The sequence below is a fragment of the Phalaenopsis equestris genome, unplaced genomic scaffold (assembly GCF_001263595.1).
Source record: "Phalaenopsis equestris unplaced genomic scaffold, ASM126359v1 Scaffold001236, whole genome shotgun sequence".
Lineage (NCBI taxonomy): Eukaryota > Viridiplantae > Streptophyta > Magnoliopsida > Asparagales > Orchidaceae > Phalaenopsis > Phalaenopsis equestris.
In genome coordinates this window covers 294972-312381 of record NW_018165675.1, presented here as the reverse complement: position 1 = coordinate 312381, position 17410 = coordinate 294972, and the positions used below count along the sequence as shown (strand labels likewise).

At 37.2% G+C, this 17410-nt stretch overlaps 1 long non-coding RNA gene across 3 annotated transcripts; it reads right to left on the bottom strand.

Annotated features, from left to right (window-relative positions):
- Positions 1-4929: 4929 nt before the first annotated feature.
- On the bottom strand, positions 4930-17409 carry LOC110033607. 3 transcript variants are annotated; one of them, XR_002294959.1, is made up of 5 exons: positions 17344-17409; positions 16000-16057; positions 5743-6177; positions 5576-5650; positions 4930-5481 (listed from the first exon to the last, which is right to left on the bottom strand). It is a non-coding gene; the product is annotated as an uncharacterized LOC110033607 (long non-coding RNA). The 3 variants fall into 3 exon arrangements; XR_002294958.1 differs by having other exon boundaries at positions 16017-16057; XR_002294960.1 differs by lacking the exon at positions 16000-16057 and having other exon boundaries at positions 4931-5481.
- Between the last annotated feature and the right edge of the window lies 1 nt (position 17410).

Below are 17410 nucleotides of genomic sequence, written 5' to 3'. Positions count from 1 at the left end.
TTATAGCTAAAATATAATGTACATGGCCTTTGGGAGGTAATGTTAGAAATGAATGCATCTTAAATAAAAACTAATTAGTAAAAAAATTATATTAGTTAAAAATATCAAATATCATTCATAGATAGGCAGCTTAGCTTCAGTGGCTCTTACTGCATAAATAAATAAATAAATAATTATAGCCCTTTGTGCATTGCGTATTCAGTCATAAGATAACATTTATATATTCAATCATAAAAATAAAAATTTTAAAATCTATTATTTAATTTATATATAGATGCCCTTTCTCTCCTCCTATAAGCAATGACTCTTACTACACTATCTAGACCAAACAACAATCTAGTTTATTGTGTTTTTTAATAATAATCCTAACTACCTTTGGGTATAGTGTGGGTTAATTAATCTTCAAATGATTCCAATTTTGATCCTTAAATATGAATTTATTTAATATAACTTAAAATTGATCATAATCTTGATTGATATGATTGGATAACATGTAGTTGGCATCTAGCACCTTATTCCATCAAACTATCAAATCTCGAAGCACTTGATGAACTAGAGCCTTCATCCCATGCCTTTTCATTTAATTGCACCGATTATTCTTAGTGTATTATTAGATTGATGATCTACAGTGAATCTTGTTTTGAACACCCATCAATCTCAAAAAACTTGCAATGCCCTCCTCGATCGTTAGCTTGTAAGACAATTATCTATATCGGCATAAGATATCTCAAGCACTTAAAAGAAATCAGGGTATCTATACCTTAGCACAAGCCTTGGTGTAGCCCTAGCCAACTTCCAATAGCCATTATACCCTCAAGTTGCTCAGGCCATTTTGCCTTTCTTGCCTCAATGGAAAATCCACCAACACCTTCCCATGTTATCAACTTACAAGACGCCATCCTTTATGATCGTAAAATGTTCATCAAATATTCGACATCCTAAAATTTAGTAATAGAGAAAGGAACCAATAACTACATAAAAAAGAGAGCATGAAAAAATCTACATACAAGCAAAATATTTATTATCAAAATTGAAGAGCTACGATTTCTCTTGCCATCAGTTAGGGAAACCCGAAAACTACATTTATACTAATAATCCATTGCACTAAGCATCAATCCATTTATACTACCGAAAGCATTAAGACTTGTTGAGATGTTTGCTCTTAAATAAGCAATAGTTTGATATTAAAATATCTATTAAATTTTGATGTTGATCCAACAAACAGTTGGCCCAATATGGCTTTAAAATATCCTTCCTATTATTTAGGCCACAATCAATATTTAGTTTGATGTTAAAATCTCTTTTATATTTTAATATCAATCCAACAAACAGTCAAACCAAAATGGCTCTAAACAAGCATTCATGCTACTTAGGCATCAGTCAATGTTAAGTCATCAACTGCTAAATTGACAACATCATGAAATGATAATTCTTTTTTTTTTTTTTTTGTTATTAAGTCACTATCTTTTTTGTTGAGATAATAGTTATAAGATGATAATAGCTTATTTTAAAAATCATGCATAACTTTGATTCTAATTCTATAATCTATCAACATGTAATGGCCTTAAATTATCCTTAATGTTGTTGCAATGCATTCTTTTGTTGAGCCATCAATTCCTATTAATAATAGTGAACTTCACATATGTTTTCTTTCATTTAGATCATTAATTTATATTATAATCTATTAAATTCTTAGAAATTTTTTTACTTAGTAAAATATTTTGTCTGTATAGAAAAATATCATTTTGTTATAGATTTTAAGAGTTCAAAGCAAAGAAGCAAAACAGAGGTTATTTGAGCCTTCAAAAAATGTGTATTTGGGAGGTCACAAGCTGTCCTGGAAGCTAGGCCCATGTTCTGGTGCCTAGACCCCAATCCTGGGTGCCCAAGCGCCAATCTGGGCATCTAGGCACCCAAAATAGTCAATTCTAGCACTAGAACTAAAAAAATTGGGCCCTCAAACACCCAAAATAGGTGTCAAGGCACTCAAAGAATGCATAAATGAGTCCAAAAGACAATGCTTGGTGCCTAAATGCAAGACTCTGGCTCCTAGGTGTCTAGATGCAAGACCACGGTATCTAGGCACCAAAAAACCAATTTAGCGAATTTATATTTCGCTTGATTATTTTCCTTTCTTAGAGCAGATATTGTTTTATTTATAGAAGATCTGGGAACAAATGGAGATATCTAGACAGCCCTAAGCAGGGTTTAGATAGGTTTCTCCTAAAGATTTTTTTAGGGTAATTTGGAGGAAGTTGAAGGAACTTGAGCGGCTGAATTGAGAGAGAAAGAAGGGATTGTGAGAAGGCTCCGTGACTATTTCCAATTTATATTCCTCTTCTTTTGCTTCTATTTTTTATAATCATTTTAAAACTATTTTTACTTTTTGTTTTCTTCTTAGATATGAGCTAAAGCCTATTTTCTAGGGGTAAGATGTAGCATGTGTTAAATCTTTTAAGTTGGTTTCAATGCTATAGTTATGTTGTATTGATTTTTAGCTTCATAGTTCATACTACATGTTTTACTTTAATAAATACAAAACTATTAATAATATGGTTACATGTTAATATACTGGAGATCTGTTTGAAACTAAGAGGTGAAAAGCAGACTCCTCGTGGGTGTAAAAACTATAATGTATGTAACATAAGTTAGAGAAATATATAAAGAGCCCTTGTAGCCCCTTCAAAATCCTAAGAGATTGGATGGTTTCAATGGCACTAAATCAATCACCGGGAGATAGGTAGATTATAAAAGCGAAAGCAAAAACTTTCAGCTTGCAAGAGCTTGGAAGCATCCACTATGATCGGATCAAAACATTACTCAAACTACAAACACTATTTATGTTAATTTACCACTGATTTAACCAATACATGTTGAACTCCAAACCATATAGCTTCCTTGAAATAACTTTCTTGAAACTATGCTTTGCTCTATTGATCATTTTTATTTTAGTTGCAGTTTTATACCTCAATTAGTAGGATAAAGGCTTGTTGTTGTTGTTGTTGTTGTTTTATAGTTGATAGTTACACCACCCCAATTCAATTATTTGAATAACATGGTTCACCATCCTAATTTCAGTATTTGAGAAGCAATCCTTGTGGTATGATATTCTTACTCACATTTATGTTACGTGACTTTCTACACCACCTAAACAAACAATATCTTCATGTGATGACCTTACTCAAATTTTTTATGCTAACCATGCTAACCTAAAAAATTGACAACCTATAATAACCTTAAGAAACCCATTTGCACAGCCCAAAGCATTATTTCACATCGAGCCATTAGCTCCAAAATTAATGATATCTAGAGACAATGATCTCATTTTTACTTCACTATCAATCAGATAATTTTTTAGCCCAAAACTATCTTTTAAACCACATGTTGAGTTAGCTTTTAAATAAATGATAATTTGATGTGACTGCTCAAATTCACTCATTGTTATTAACCTAGCGAGCCATCAACCCAAAATAATTCTTAAACCATCCCTTTAAACCACCCAAAATGTCAATCTTTTGACTCCTAGATAGATGATAGCTTAGCATGATAATAATCATACTTATGCTTTGTTGCTAATCTAGTAGAGAAGTTGATCCAGACTGGCTTGGAACTATCATTTACATTATCTAAAATGTGAGCTTGGCTAAGTTTTAGATCATAATCATATGAAGTTTGACAGAAGATTTCTTTTAAACTTCGCTATTAATCCAATAAAGCTACTAGCTAAAAAAGCTCTTAAACTACCCTTGATACTTTTGATTCTCAACCCACTCCTAATACTAGTTAATTTTGAATAGTTTTAATCCTAAATTGTCGATAACTTGATAGTTTCTGTTTATGTACTTCACGGTGGTCTTGCAAAGCTATTAGCCCAAAATGGCCTTCAAATTCCCTTCATACCATCAAATGCCATTTTTTATCAAGTCATTTGTTCCTAAACTAATGATAGGTTGAAGTCAATACTTCCTTTCACTAAAGCCTTTTGGCCTAAAATGGCTTTAAACTATTCACTTTGTGCTAAAGCACCATTTCAAGTTGAGTTGTATTCTACTAATTTGATGATCATTTGCAACGATGACTTAGCTTTGCTAATACTTTAGAAAGCTATCTACCCAAAGTAGCCTTAAAACTTTTTTTCTTACTATCATAACAACATTTTGCATCAAAATTGATAACAATGAACACTATAGACAACCTCTTTAAGTTTTACGATCAATCCAACTAACAATCAATAACCTTAACAGGTTAGGTAAATTAGAAAATTCATTATAATTACAATCTATTCCAAAATAAAAACTAGGTATGTGCAAGTAAATAATAATAATAATAATAATAATAAACACACTGAGGTCACTAAAACCAAAAGTTAGCTAAGGAAAAGTAATCGCTAATTTATTTATGGTTTGAATGAAATGGTTGTCTGACACCTATGGGCCTTTATAATGTAAATTAAAAAAACTAGTGAAATAAAAAAAAAATGGATATCTCCAATGAATGGTTGATAACCTAACATAACCCACTTCTCAAACATTACTAGGTGAAAAAAAAAAATTTAAACTGACTAATATCAATATTACTAAATGGGAAGATTTAACAATTCCTATGAATGTAGATACACTTCAATTTTTACATACATATCATCTTATCTGTGGATGAAGATGTCCATTTCAATTTTTTACTTAAATTTAATCAAAAAAAGAATTTAACATGGCTTAGGATTTATATATGAAACATTTCGATGATAGATGCAAAAATCTGCATTGTTAATTTCAAAAAAAATAAAATTTAGCAAAACTTATTTAATCTTTTACGCTGCAATATTTTTCCTTTTGATGTACAAGCAACTTTTCTCATTGTTTTAGTTATTAAAAAAAAATAAAAGAACGCTGGGTAGATCCATCACATTCAATAAGGCTAGTAATTATTACTCAATTTATCAAAAAAAAACTAATGCCATTAGTGCTGTAAAAAGTTATCAATTTAATTTGAAGCATCAATATTTATGCAGAAAAGAACAAGAACATGCTAATGACAGCGTTTGGTTCGTATGCTAATTAAGCTACTTGAGTAGGATTAATATTCACCTTGTCTGCACCTTTGATTGTTTGTTGTCAGAGATTTGGCTTGACAGCTGAAAGAAGCACAGCCATGGCTGCTAATTTCATTAGATATTAGGAAGTTTGAGAAACTATACTTTCATCTGATTAGGAATCAATATTCAGAGTGATTAAAATAAGTAATCTACATCATCCTGTGTGCCGCTTTTCAGCTTAACAAGGTGTAAAGTTAGCACAACTTTCATCAGCTTGGAGAAACAATGTGTTAGTCTTTTACTTCTGGCAAAGCCAAAAAAACCCAGAAGCATTAAAAAGATATTCTGAATTCAATTACCATACCAGCAGAAAAGAAGGATGATTGCACGCCTCCATAGAGTTAATGAGTGGTTAAACCATAGTGTCCCATATCAGATCAGACAGAATTCTGCAGCAAGTGCAATGATGGCAAGCGGACGATAAGAATGTTTAGAAAATGAGAGATTGCCAATTCTAATAGCTTAGCATGACACACCACTAACCTTACATTTCTCATCGCTGAGACGCGTCATGATGCAGTCCCAGTCCAGTTAGTCGTTCCAGGTGGATAATGCTAGCTGTGTTAATGATTTTACAGAAAAGTTCAAGCGATTGCAAGATTCTTCAATCCAGTCACAAAAAGTTCAGCATAATTTTTTTTTTCTTTCACCTGGAAAAAGGTCATCCTAGCCCACAGCCTGAAGGAGCAAGTGGCCTGACTGTGGCAAAGCTTCATTCAAAAGCAAGCATATCCAATCCATTATTTGATTTCTGAACTGCAAGTCTAAAAGGGCAATCCAGTTACTCGAGCAGTTTTATCCAAAGTATCTTCATTTCCATTTCTCAACTTGTGTCATCTGGGACCTGCACCAATGGTTCTTGTAAATGTAAATCTTTTCCTGTTTCTGCCTCAACAAAAGCAACTTCAATTATTCCGTTTGTTGCAGCAGGAGTGCATTCCACGTCGTTGTCCAATAGAAATTCCATATTATTCTCATTGCTTATATCACCACAGTCATTCATATCGTCTGCCAAGTTGGATTCATTTGCATATTTTTTTTCAGTAATCCTCTTTTTCTTGGGACGTATAGCTTCGGCACCCTTGCTGTATCACAAAGGAAAAAAAAAGGAAATTATAAGAACGGATTAGGTGGGAATGAATGAATAAGCAGCAGAAAAAAATACAATAAGGGTATTGCAAGATAAAAAACTTCATCAATCAATGCTCAGGCCACTGACTGGGTAGCCTAACAAATTGCACACAAACAACAATATCATTGGACAAAAATATCACACAAACAGAATGTGCAGAGTGAATAAGGAGATCGGAAGTACAATCAAACTCTAAATCAATAGAAAATCAAGTATGGAAGGGCCAGTACCGCAAGAAGAAGGTAAGCGCAGTTATGGATGGAAGACTATGCTTAAGGACAAAATAGGACAGCACGATCAGGCTCAATAGATTAATAATAGTGGTTGTAGTTAATTAATTCACATGAAGAGGCATTACATGAAAATACCTTTTTTTTTTTTTTTTCATGGCCGGCCCAAAATACATAGGAATATGTATTATGCTATCAAGATGGAAATAAAATCTCTTTCCTCTTTCTTCTCTTGTTTCTAGAAGTTTGTACCTACTCAAAAGGTACATTCTCAGGAGCTTATAACCAAAGAATATAAGTGCTATTGTTTTTGTATACCATCATGAAGAAATCAAATTTGGCAAAAAGCATTGAAGATGATGCAAGCTCGACATGAACTGCAATTCACAGAATTTCGGCACTCCCTCCAGTATTCAGACGCTGAAGTGACTATAATCAATCAAACCTCACAGTAATTCCAACCCTTCATGACTACAATCGAGAGCTTGGAGGAATTATCATCTCACAGGCATTCTTCTTCAAAAAATCAAAACAGCAAATGATAGAAATTATTCTTCACCCGCCTCCTGCTGCATCCTTCCAAAAGCAAATCGCCCATGACAGCAATTCCTTAAATTACAAATAAAGATTGAATTACCAAGATTTAGCAGCCACTTCGTTAACACATGGATCTTTAAAGACAATGAATACTTTGACTTCAACCTCAGAATTCCATGACATTCACATTGCCCTGTTTCATTTGAAACAGGCCACAACCACTCAGTATCAATGACTCCATTGCAAATGTTAATTACCTGGAAAACCTTTTTGACTTACAAATGCAGTTTGACATTTCACAATATGAGGATTGTCTTGGAAATCTATTAAAATTCATTCAACAAGTCTCCATTATTGACTACCCAAATGCATTTGAGGAATTAACCTTTCAAATTTCAGACTTACATGAGGATTCCTTGGTTTGGCATCTTTGTTTCGTGTTTAACCAACAAATTGCAATGAGAACTTCTATTGGCCAAACAAGTCTCCATTATTGACGGCCAAAATGCATTTAAGCAATTGATCATTCAAATTTCAGACTTACATGAGGGTTCCTTGGTTTAGCTTCTTTATTTCGTGTTTAACCCACGAATTGCAATGAGAACTTCTATTGGCCAAACCACCCACTCTTGATGCGATGGAATTGGTTGCACATTCAAGATTTGCAAGGAGTTCTCACCTCTGAACGATGCCAACCAACCGTTTTCCCTCCAACGATGGCAGCACAAAATATTCAAACCTCTTTTTCACAAATCCCAACATCTTCCACCTCTTCGTCAACATTTTCTACTGTCAAACAGTTGAAACTCCCTATCTACTAAATGGCACCAGCAGAGGTACCCTACAAATGGAACAAGGATCTTTTTGTTTCAATTGAGATGGTAAATCAAGCTGCCAACATGCCTGCCCACACAATTCTACTTGCTACCATGTTCGGATGAACGTTTTATTAATGATGATGATGGATATAATGTCTAAAATAGCCTTAGTGCCCTTGTTAGAAAATTAAACCCTCACTTTCTCTAGCTGGCTAGGATATTACAATGCCATCGTATTCACATTCTCATTGATAGCAGTAACACACAATTTCATTCAGGAGTATGCGGCCCATCACTTGAATGAAATTCCAACCAATCAACACTTTTTAAGTTTTGTGGGCAATGGTGGCCATATTTCTTTTAGTTGCAGATGCACAAACAATTCCCTCTTCCTTCAAGATCATCATATCCAGCTAGACTCAATCATCTTGGTTATTCTCAGGTGCTGAGTAAGTACTAGGCATGCAGTGGTCACAATCACTAGGGCCTATTTTACATTATTATCAAGACATTACAATGCAATTCTCGAAAAAAACAACCAAGTCATCAACTTGCACGGCGAAGCGCAGCAAGCCTCAGACCACGTTCATATTCATCAATTACTAGTGCAAACACATTGTTCAACCAATTCTTTTTTTCCGTTGCAAGCATCACCATATTCAGATAACCATACCATACCAATAATTCCACAAATACTCTGCTTGAACAATTATGACCTCCGTTTCATTGCAACTCTATGAGTTGTAGCCAGCCAAAGATAATTTTTCCAAGCCAAAAGGGTTGCCACCACACCCCCAAATTGATCATCGCATTTCCCTCAAGTAGGTTCCCAACCAATGAACATTCAGTAGTAACACTATCCTCATTTTCAAAAGAATGGTAGGATGAGCTTAATTGCAAAAATATTTGACAATGGATTTACATGTCATAGCTGAAGCCCTTTTCTAAGCCAATGATGTTGGTCAAAAAATATGATGGCACATGGAATTTGTGTTGAACACCGTGCCTTGAATGCTATTACATTAAAGATAAATTGAGGCATGGCTAGGGGAGCCAGCCGGCTGCCGGCTGAACCGGCTGGCAACAGATCCCAATTTGATTGGAGACCGGTCCATGCCCCTCCTGGACCGGGCGGGATCTTACGGGACGGGACTACTGCCCTCCCTCTCTATTCCTTTCCTTCTGTATTATTTCACGGTGGAGTCCTTAATTACTTTTTTCTGGAAATTGTGTTCAATTTTTGTTTGTTGTTGTTTCAGAGTTTCTCTTGGAGTTTTTTCTCCTCTCCCTGCTAGGACGGGTATCCGACGATAGGTGGTGCTTTGGTTGTGTCCTGCTCTGAGGCGGTGTTGTATCCTCCCTATCATCTCCTCTCCCTGCTAGGACGGGTATCCGACGATAGGTGGTGCTTCGGTTGTTCCCTGCTCTAAGGCGGTGTTGTATCCTCCCTATCATCTTCCCTACCCTTCTCTTACATCTTCCCTAGCAACCAGCCATCCCCTTCCCTGCCAGCCGTCCTGCCGCCCACCTTTTACTACTGCAAACCTGCTGTCCAGGCTACCAGAACCCTGCTGCCAGCCAACACGTGTCATCCTGTAGTTGCGCTGCATGCTTTCCTGCACTCCCCCCTGCCGTCCAGCACTACAGCTGACAGCCTGCACTTCCCCCACCTGCCCTAACCACTACTGCAACCTCTTCTTCCTCTCATAGTTCCTCCCATCCAATATTACAACCCCCTCATGGGCACCATCCTTGCCTCGGATCTACTTATCAGTGTCACTTGCAATTTTCTTTCAGTTGAGTCTTGTTTGCAACCCTAAATAGTTGATTAATGAAGTTTGCTTCTGTTTTCACTGTTTCGAACTAGTTCCGGTATCATAAATTTCTTATACATGTGATTGATGAACTAACTACAGGTAGGGCTGTCAAAATGGCTCGTTGTTTGCAAACAGAACGGTTCATTGTTCGCGAACAACTCGTGTTTGGCTCGTTGGCTAAGTTAACCAGTCGAACACGAACAACACGAATAAATATTTGTTCATTCGTGTTCGGCTAGTTTTGCCTTGAAATACTGCTATATATATATATATATATTTGATGAGTAGTATTTTAAAAAAAATTTAATTGGCTACAAGGCTACAAAGATTTATAATCAATTAAAAGTATTAATTAAGAAAATAGAATAAAAAAATATTAAATTAGATTCAAATGATGTTTTAAATCTCGCCCCAATCCTTAACATCTTATGGATACGTGATTAGGGTTGTCAAAACGACACTTTGTTTGTGAACAGCTCGTGTTTGGCTCGCTAAGCAAACGAACCGAACACGAACACACTTTTTGAGCTCGAAATATAAACGAGCCGAACACGAGTTGAGCCTGGGCTCGCTCGTGTTCGGCTCGTTTACACCCCTAACTACAAAGCATTGTTTTATCTCCAAACTAGATCCTCATAGAACAACCTTTCGTACTTACAACAGTCATTTTGAGTTTGTGGTTATGCCCCTCAGCCTTATGAACGTGCCTTCCACCTTTCAATCATCAACAAATCAAGTGTTCCGTGCCTACCTTCACAAAGTTGTTATCATTCATTTGTTATTATATAGAAAAGATTTGTGTCTGCATCATTGTCATTTGGAAATGGTTCTGCATTGTTTAAAGAAAAGTCTTATTCCTGAAGTTCAACAAATACACTTTTTGCCAACAATGGTTCATTGTTTGGGCCATAGTATTCAATTTGATGTCATTCGTGCTGACTCTAAAAAATTAGATTCAATTACCTCTTGGCTTATGCCACAAATATTGAAATAGCTCCATGGCTAGCTCTTACAGGGTACTATCATTGATTCATTGCACTCGATGATTTACTAGCTACACCTTTGACATACCACAAGTAAACACCTTTTTGAAGGATTCTCCAGGTGCCAAAGCCTTTCAAAAACCAAAAAAGACATTGATGAATGCATGGTTTTAGCTCTCCCAGATTTTGCAAAACTGGTGTAGGAAATTGATGCTTCTAACACAAGAAAACGGATGCTTCTAACACAAGAAAACGGATGTTTATAACAAAAGTGATGCAGTCTTCATGCAAAGTGGCACCCATTGCATTTTTTAGTAAATTGGGTTCTCGTATAAGCACCTCATCAGCATATTTAAATGAACTCTCCACAATCACAAAACTATGTATAAATGGAGCCAATATTTAATTGACGGAAAACTCATTATCTGTACCAATCATAAAAGCCTGAAGGTGCTATCACAGCAAGTACTACAAACTCTGCCCGAACAATATTACCTTAAAAAATTATTTGGCTTTGAATCCAAACCCTACAACAGTCGATACACTCTCCTGAGCCTTTGAAATTCAGAATCTAAACAAATATAATTCTCAACATGCCAGTTTTTTCTTGTCATTATTAACGCCCGTTTCTCTAAATTTGCTTAATGACCTACAAGCAAAAAAAAAAACAATTCCAGATATAGATCTTTAACAACAGCTACTACAAAGTGGTCTTCGAAGCAAAGACTATTAGCTCGATGATAATTTGCTTTATTATAAAGACTGCATTTGTGCTGGCTCCTTCATCTCCCCAACTTTAAATCCTAGCATGCCAACAAGGAGAAATATGTCTGAGTCTACCTCAGAAGAGATACGGCGAGAACTTCGTTGAGATTGAAGAGTAAACATAGAAGGCGGTTACCTTCAACCGAGATCTGGAGAGTCGAAGGGGAGAAAGAAATGACGATCTGAATCTCTTCCATGGGAAGAATTCAGTGAAAAAGAAGACATACCATATCGTTTCAGAATACATTATCAGAGGAGGCCAAGAGAGGGATATTTGAATCCCACCCAGAGGAAGAATTATAGAGAGGAGATGTCATTTGGAGGCCACAAAGACTTCGACATCAAAGTTGATCTACCCAAATTTGAGAGAGGTATGGATCCCGATGACTTCATTGATTGACTGCAATCTATTGAACAGATCATCGAGTATAATGATATGCCAGAGGATGAGAGCTTCAAATTAGTTGCTATCAAGTTGAAGAAAAGTGCCCCTTTGTGACGGGAAAACTTATAACGACAAAGGAAAAAAGGAAGGCAACGATAAAATTACCAGCTAAAAGAAGATGAAAAAAGTGACGCAAAGGAAATATCTTCCACCCCATTACCGTCAGGATATGGTTGAGCCAGAGAAGCATACCATAGCCTTTATCTGAGGGGCTTGAAGCCAGCTATTAGCAATGCAATACAGCTGCAACCTTATTCATCACTTGGAGATGTTCAGACATTGGCACTGAAGATGGAGAGACAGCAGAAGCAGTGCAAACATAGTCATCCTTCAGGCAACAATAGTCAGACATGCAGGCAAGTACAGTTACCACGACCGCCAAGGGTACCCCGAAAGATACTAGCCAGCCCGGGCATGGGAATGACACTCCAGATCAGAGTGGGAATAAACAAAAGAAAGATAGCTCCTCCAAGAATGTATCAACCAAAAAGTGTTACAGATGCCACGACTATGGCCACATAGCTTCATGTTGTTCCACGAGCAGGGGAGGGTAGTCACACTCACAGATCAGAGTGTCGTGGAGGAGTAGAGACGAGGAGAAAGCTGAGAAACAGGGTGGGGTGTATCAACTTCTCCCAAATGAAGGAGAGACGCTTGTGATTTGACGGATCCTGTAAACTGAGGATACGAGGAATTCACAGTGGTTTTGCCACAGCATATTCTACACCCGCTGCACAAAAACGGAAAGGTATGCAGTCTCATCATCGACAACGAGGGTAGCAAGAACGTGGCATCAACACAAATGGTAGAGAAATTGAGACTCACTACTCAGAGACATTCTCAGTTGTATTCACTAACGTGGCTAAAGAAAAAGAATCGGATTAGCATCGGTCGAAGATGCATAGTAGAGTTCTCAATTGAGGGTCAACTACAGGACCAAGTGTGATGTGACATGGTCCCTATGGATATCTGTCACCATCTGTTAACACAACCGTGGCAGTTTGACTGGATGACTCAGCACAACGGATTCAAAAACACGTATTCTTTCACCAAGTATAGGAAACACATCATTCAACTTCCTTCGACGGAGTCTAAAATCACAAGAGCCTTTACCAACAAAGCAGCTTCAGTGAGACCAATTTTAATGATTACAGAAGATAATAGGACTGAGACCAGCTTCAGGCATAGAACAGACACAAAGAGGGTATTTCAAGGTCTTGAGATCAACACCGCACAACTAGCGCTAACACCAGGCAGGAAGGTTCGGGTTATCCCCACTTCAAATCTGGTTAAGCCGACCATGAGTGACTGTGGGAGTATTCAACGACCAAAGCAAGATACATAGAATCCATTTAGTTCAGTAGTAGACTTCGGGAAGATTGAACTGAGGTCGATGTTTGCTCTCAAGTTGAGGAAGACTCCCAAGTGCCTTGGAGGGTGATGCAGTCGCCAATGGGATCCCGATGCTGCTCAAATTACAGACGAAGAACTGGAAGCTTTGACCAATGAAGTCGAAGCTCTCCCAGTCCCGAAAGACTAACTTGGAGCTTAGATGGTCGCAGGACGCGGGAGGAGAGCAACATGCAAGCGAGAAGCGAACCGGCCTGGGGAGGATCTGGTCCAGTCTTCTGCTAGACCGATCGGTCTTCTACACGCTGGATTTGCCACTCACGCCTCCTCCTTCCACTACTATCCTTTCCCCGCATCCCCAATTTCCCCGTTGCTACTTCCTCTTTCCTCTCTGGTGGCCGCCCAAAGAGAGAAATCTTCCCTTCCTATTTTATCTATTAGTTATTATATATGTGTAGTGTTGATTGTTAGGGTTAATTTTTGTTGTGTGTTGATTTCAGATTCCTTTGTGGATCTATTTTCCCTGTATTAGGGTTGTATCCGAGGAGGTGGTTGTGCTTTGGTTGTATACTGCTCCAAGGTAGTGTTGTATCTTCCCCTATCACTTTCCATGCACCTTCTCCTCCACTTAGCCGTTGGCATCTCCCACCACACTTCTCTTAGCCGTTGGCATCTCCCACCTGCAACCATGCACCCACTTAGCCGTTGGCATCTCCCACCTGCAACCATGCACCCTGCCTCCACTTTCCTGCGGCATATCCTTGTTTTCCAGTCATCCAACCCGCATTCCAGCACTTTGCTACCCCTTTCAGCAGCATATTCTTACAGTAACATTTGGCCTCCACCCTAACACCCCGTCGACCCCTTCCTGCAGCACACCAAGATTGTTCAGTCATCCCACCTTCACCCTAGCACCTGATCACAAACTTCCTGCATTCTCCTACCCGTCCCCACTCCGCCTGCCCACCTACCGACCTCCAAATCACCCTCTTTATCCACTCCACAGCCTCCGGCCCTGACTCGCTCCCATACCACTTCACCGACAACGACATCGCCACCGCCCTCGGATCTTTTCTTCCAGTCCTAGCAGGCGAGCATGACGTTATATTTTCCTTTTCAATTTGAGTGGTGTTGTAACCCTAATTCAATATCAATAAAAATTTGTTTTTATTTTTGCTTATTTCCTAACTAATTCCGGTATCGGACCAGCATCGACCTAACATTACATTCCAAGATGATGATTGGATTATGATTAAACTATGACATTGCAAATGATTTTGAGGTCAATCAAACCTTCTACAAGCTGGATAAGCAACTTTTCAGAGCTTTTTATATCACTGCAGTCATTAACCCTATTGCATAGGCTTGGGACTTGCCTCTGAAGAGCCGCATTCATTTTGTTTACCAAATTTCATTGCTTAAACCTTCCAAGGATGAAATCACACAAGTGGAATGTTCGAAGGGGTTACGGAGAATAGAAGAAGAAAAGGAACTACAGTCAAACTCTAAATCAGTTGAAAGCTAACCAAGCATGGAATGACCACGTACAGCAGCAAGACAAAAACAATAAAACAGGACAACACCAACAAGATCACCAGATTAATAATGGTGGCTGAAGTTAATTAATAAGGATAAGGAGTTCTTATGTAAATATATTTTTAACATTCTCAACTAAATAAGGATTAGGCTGGTAGCGAGGATTGGGCAGCGAGCGTCAGTAAAGGGGGAGGATGGTGGATTGCGAGACAGCAAAGGGAGGGTTCTCTAGAGGCTGCAACAGCAAGGGGGGTGGCTGGAAAGATTGCAGAGAAGTGGGACAAGGATAAATGCCCCCATAGGATCGAGCTACAGCTAGAACGCCACCCAAACTATTGGAGAAGGTCACCATCTAGGACAAATTACAGCCGAAACACCTTTTCACCTTCGAATATAGCCCTAGAAGGGGAACGCCAGCAGTCGACGGCTGTCCTGAACAAAAATATATGCAAAACTCTCTCGAATTTCAAAAAAGCAAATTTATAATAATATGATAACTAAAAGTGGGCCTCTCTGCTTCAAGGAGGTGGTACTCCCATAGGAAGAGATGACTGGCTCTGAAAAATGCTAGACTGAACCGGTCCGAGCGGCAAAAGAGTAGTGGACGCGAGTTCCCACATCAATTGCTTGTTCACACGTCTGTCTCCCGCTCCTTTGTCATCTCCACTCCCACGTTATAGACTATTATGTAAAGTTGGCTTAACATCGATTCCATTATAGTTTAAAGTAATTTCCAATTTAATTTTAAATTTTTAATCAATTAAACCAACCAACCTATGGATAGCTTAACATCGATTCCATTATAGTTTAAAGTAATTTCAAATTTAATTTTAAATTTTAAATCAATTAAACCAACCAACCTATGGATAGCTTTTTAACAGATGCTGACTCAATCTCCAACAAATAACAACACACATCAACCTCACACTAAACAAGAAAGTTGTATGAGTAAAGCCTTTGAAAAGGAGAAGGCACAAACAAACAAAACCCACAAGAACCAAATGTCCCTCAGGAATTGCAAAAAATTAAAAATCAAACTCCTCAAAAAACTCCAAATCTCCACCGACCAGGACAACGTTGCCCTGATCAAAGCCCCAACAATAACCAATTATGTCAAATCTCAAAGATAACTCCAAACAACAAACAATTCCACAAGATTACTTCAAACAACGACAAAATATACCACCACTGTAATAAATGAAGATGAAATGAAATTAATATAGCGTACCCAATCCCTGTCAAAATATACCTACTTTGAATTGAGACTGAAATTATGAAAAGCATCTGAACTAACCTAAAGCCAGGAATTACCTTTCCTAGCCATCACGGCCCATTTCATCATCATCAATGGCCTACCCTCAAAATAAAAATAACAAAAAAATGAGCTAATTAATGAAAAGGAACAACTAATGAAAATTAAATAAATGAACATTAATGCTTTATGAGATATAAATAAATGCAAGGATTTCCATCAATATTATAACCATAAGAAATATAACGCCTTATCAAAAAAAAAGTATTAATTAAATACATGAAATTTGAACTAATTAATTTTTCGTTATATATCTCCTGGATGTACATACAAAAATGACTTCAATGTTTTTGAGTTTATTCATGACAGCACAAGTCATCTAATATAATTTAGATGGTCTGTCACTTAAAATTCTCTTGCTTATCTTGTTTATGAAAACCTGGTGGATCTAGATCAAATGCTTGATCATGTTTTCTATCTCAAGAATTTCTTCCATTTAAATGTGAGAGGATTGAGAAATAAAGATTTTGAGAGGAAATGGAAGAGAAGCCTCGACAAAGAGAGGGAATCGAGAGTGAAGGGTTCCAGGTATCTTGGATCTCATGCCAATAGAGGTCAAAATGAGATATTCTTAGAGGAAATACAGAGAGAGATTCAGAATCTTAGTTTCCCATGAAAAAAAAAGGAATCAGAATTAAGGAGAGAAGAAACGGAAGAGAGACTATAAGAATAATTTGTAACTTTAGTGCATGATGAAATAATATCATATCCTATTTATTGCGCTAAGGTTTAGAATTCAACATGTAATGCCTCAATAATGTGAGGGAACTGAGAGGGAAAGGTGCCCGGTGCCTTGGACCTTGTGCATATGGATATCGAAATGAGAGATTCCTAGCGGAGATGGAGAGGAAAATTGAGAATCTTAATTTCCCACTAAAAAAAGGAATCAGTGTTAGAGAGAGAGAAGAAAAAAGAGAATCTAAGAATAATTTGTAACTTCATAACGAAAGCAATAACATACCCTATTTATAGAAATAGGGTTTATAATTCAACGCCAAAAAAAATTTATCTTCTATTATAAACTGAAATCTAATCTTATGAACTAAAATTATTCAACGTGATACTCATAATAATTATAATTTAAATTCTTGAGCCAATATAGTTCAATTTAAACTTCTATTTAGCCATGAATATTTATTTAGGTGCTGCATCGTATGATTAAATTCGTTTCTTTTTCCAAGTAAACAAAATCATTAGCAGTTAACCGACATTTTACAAGTCAGTACATGTCATTAAGGTTGGGAAACTGAAAAGAACGAAAAAGCTACCAAGGATGTCATAAATATCAGGATAGCAGTTAATGGAGAACAAAGCAAAAAACCATACCTCGCTGCCCTCTTATTTACAATGGTGATTGAAGGTCTCTTTCGAGTGCACAAGTCAGCAGGAAAAT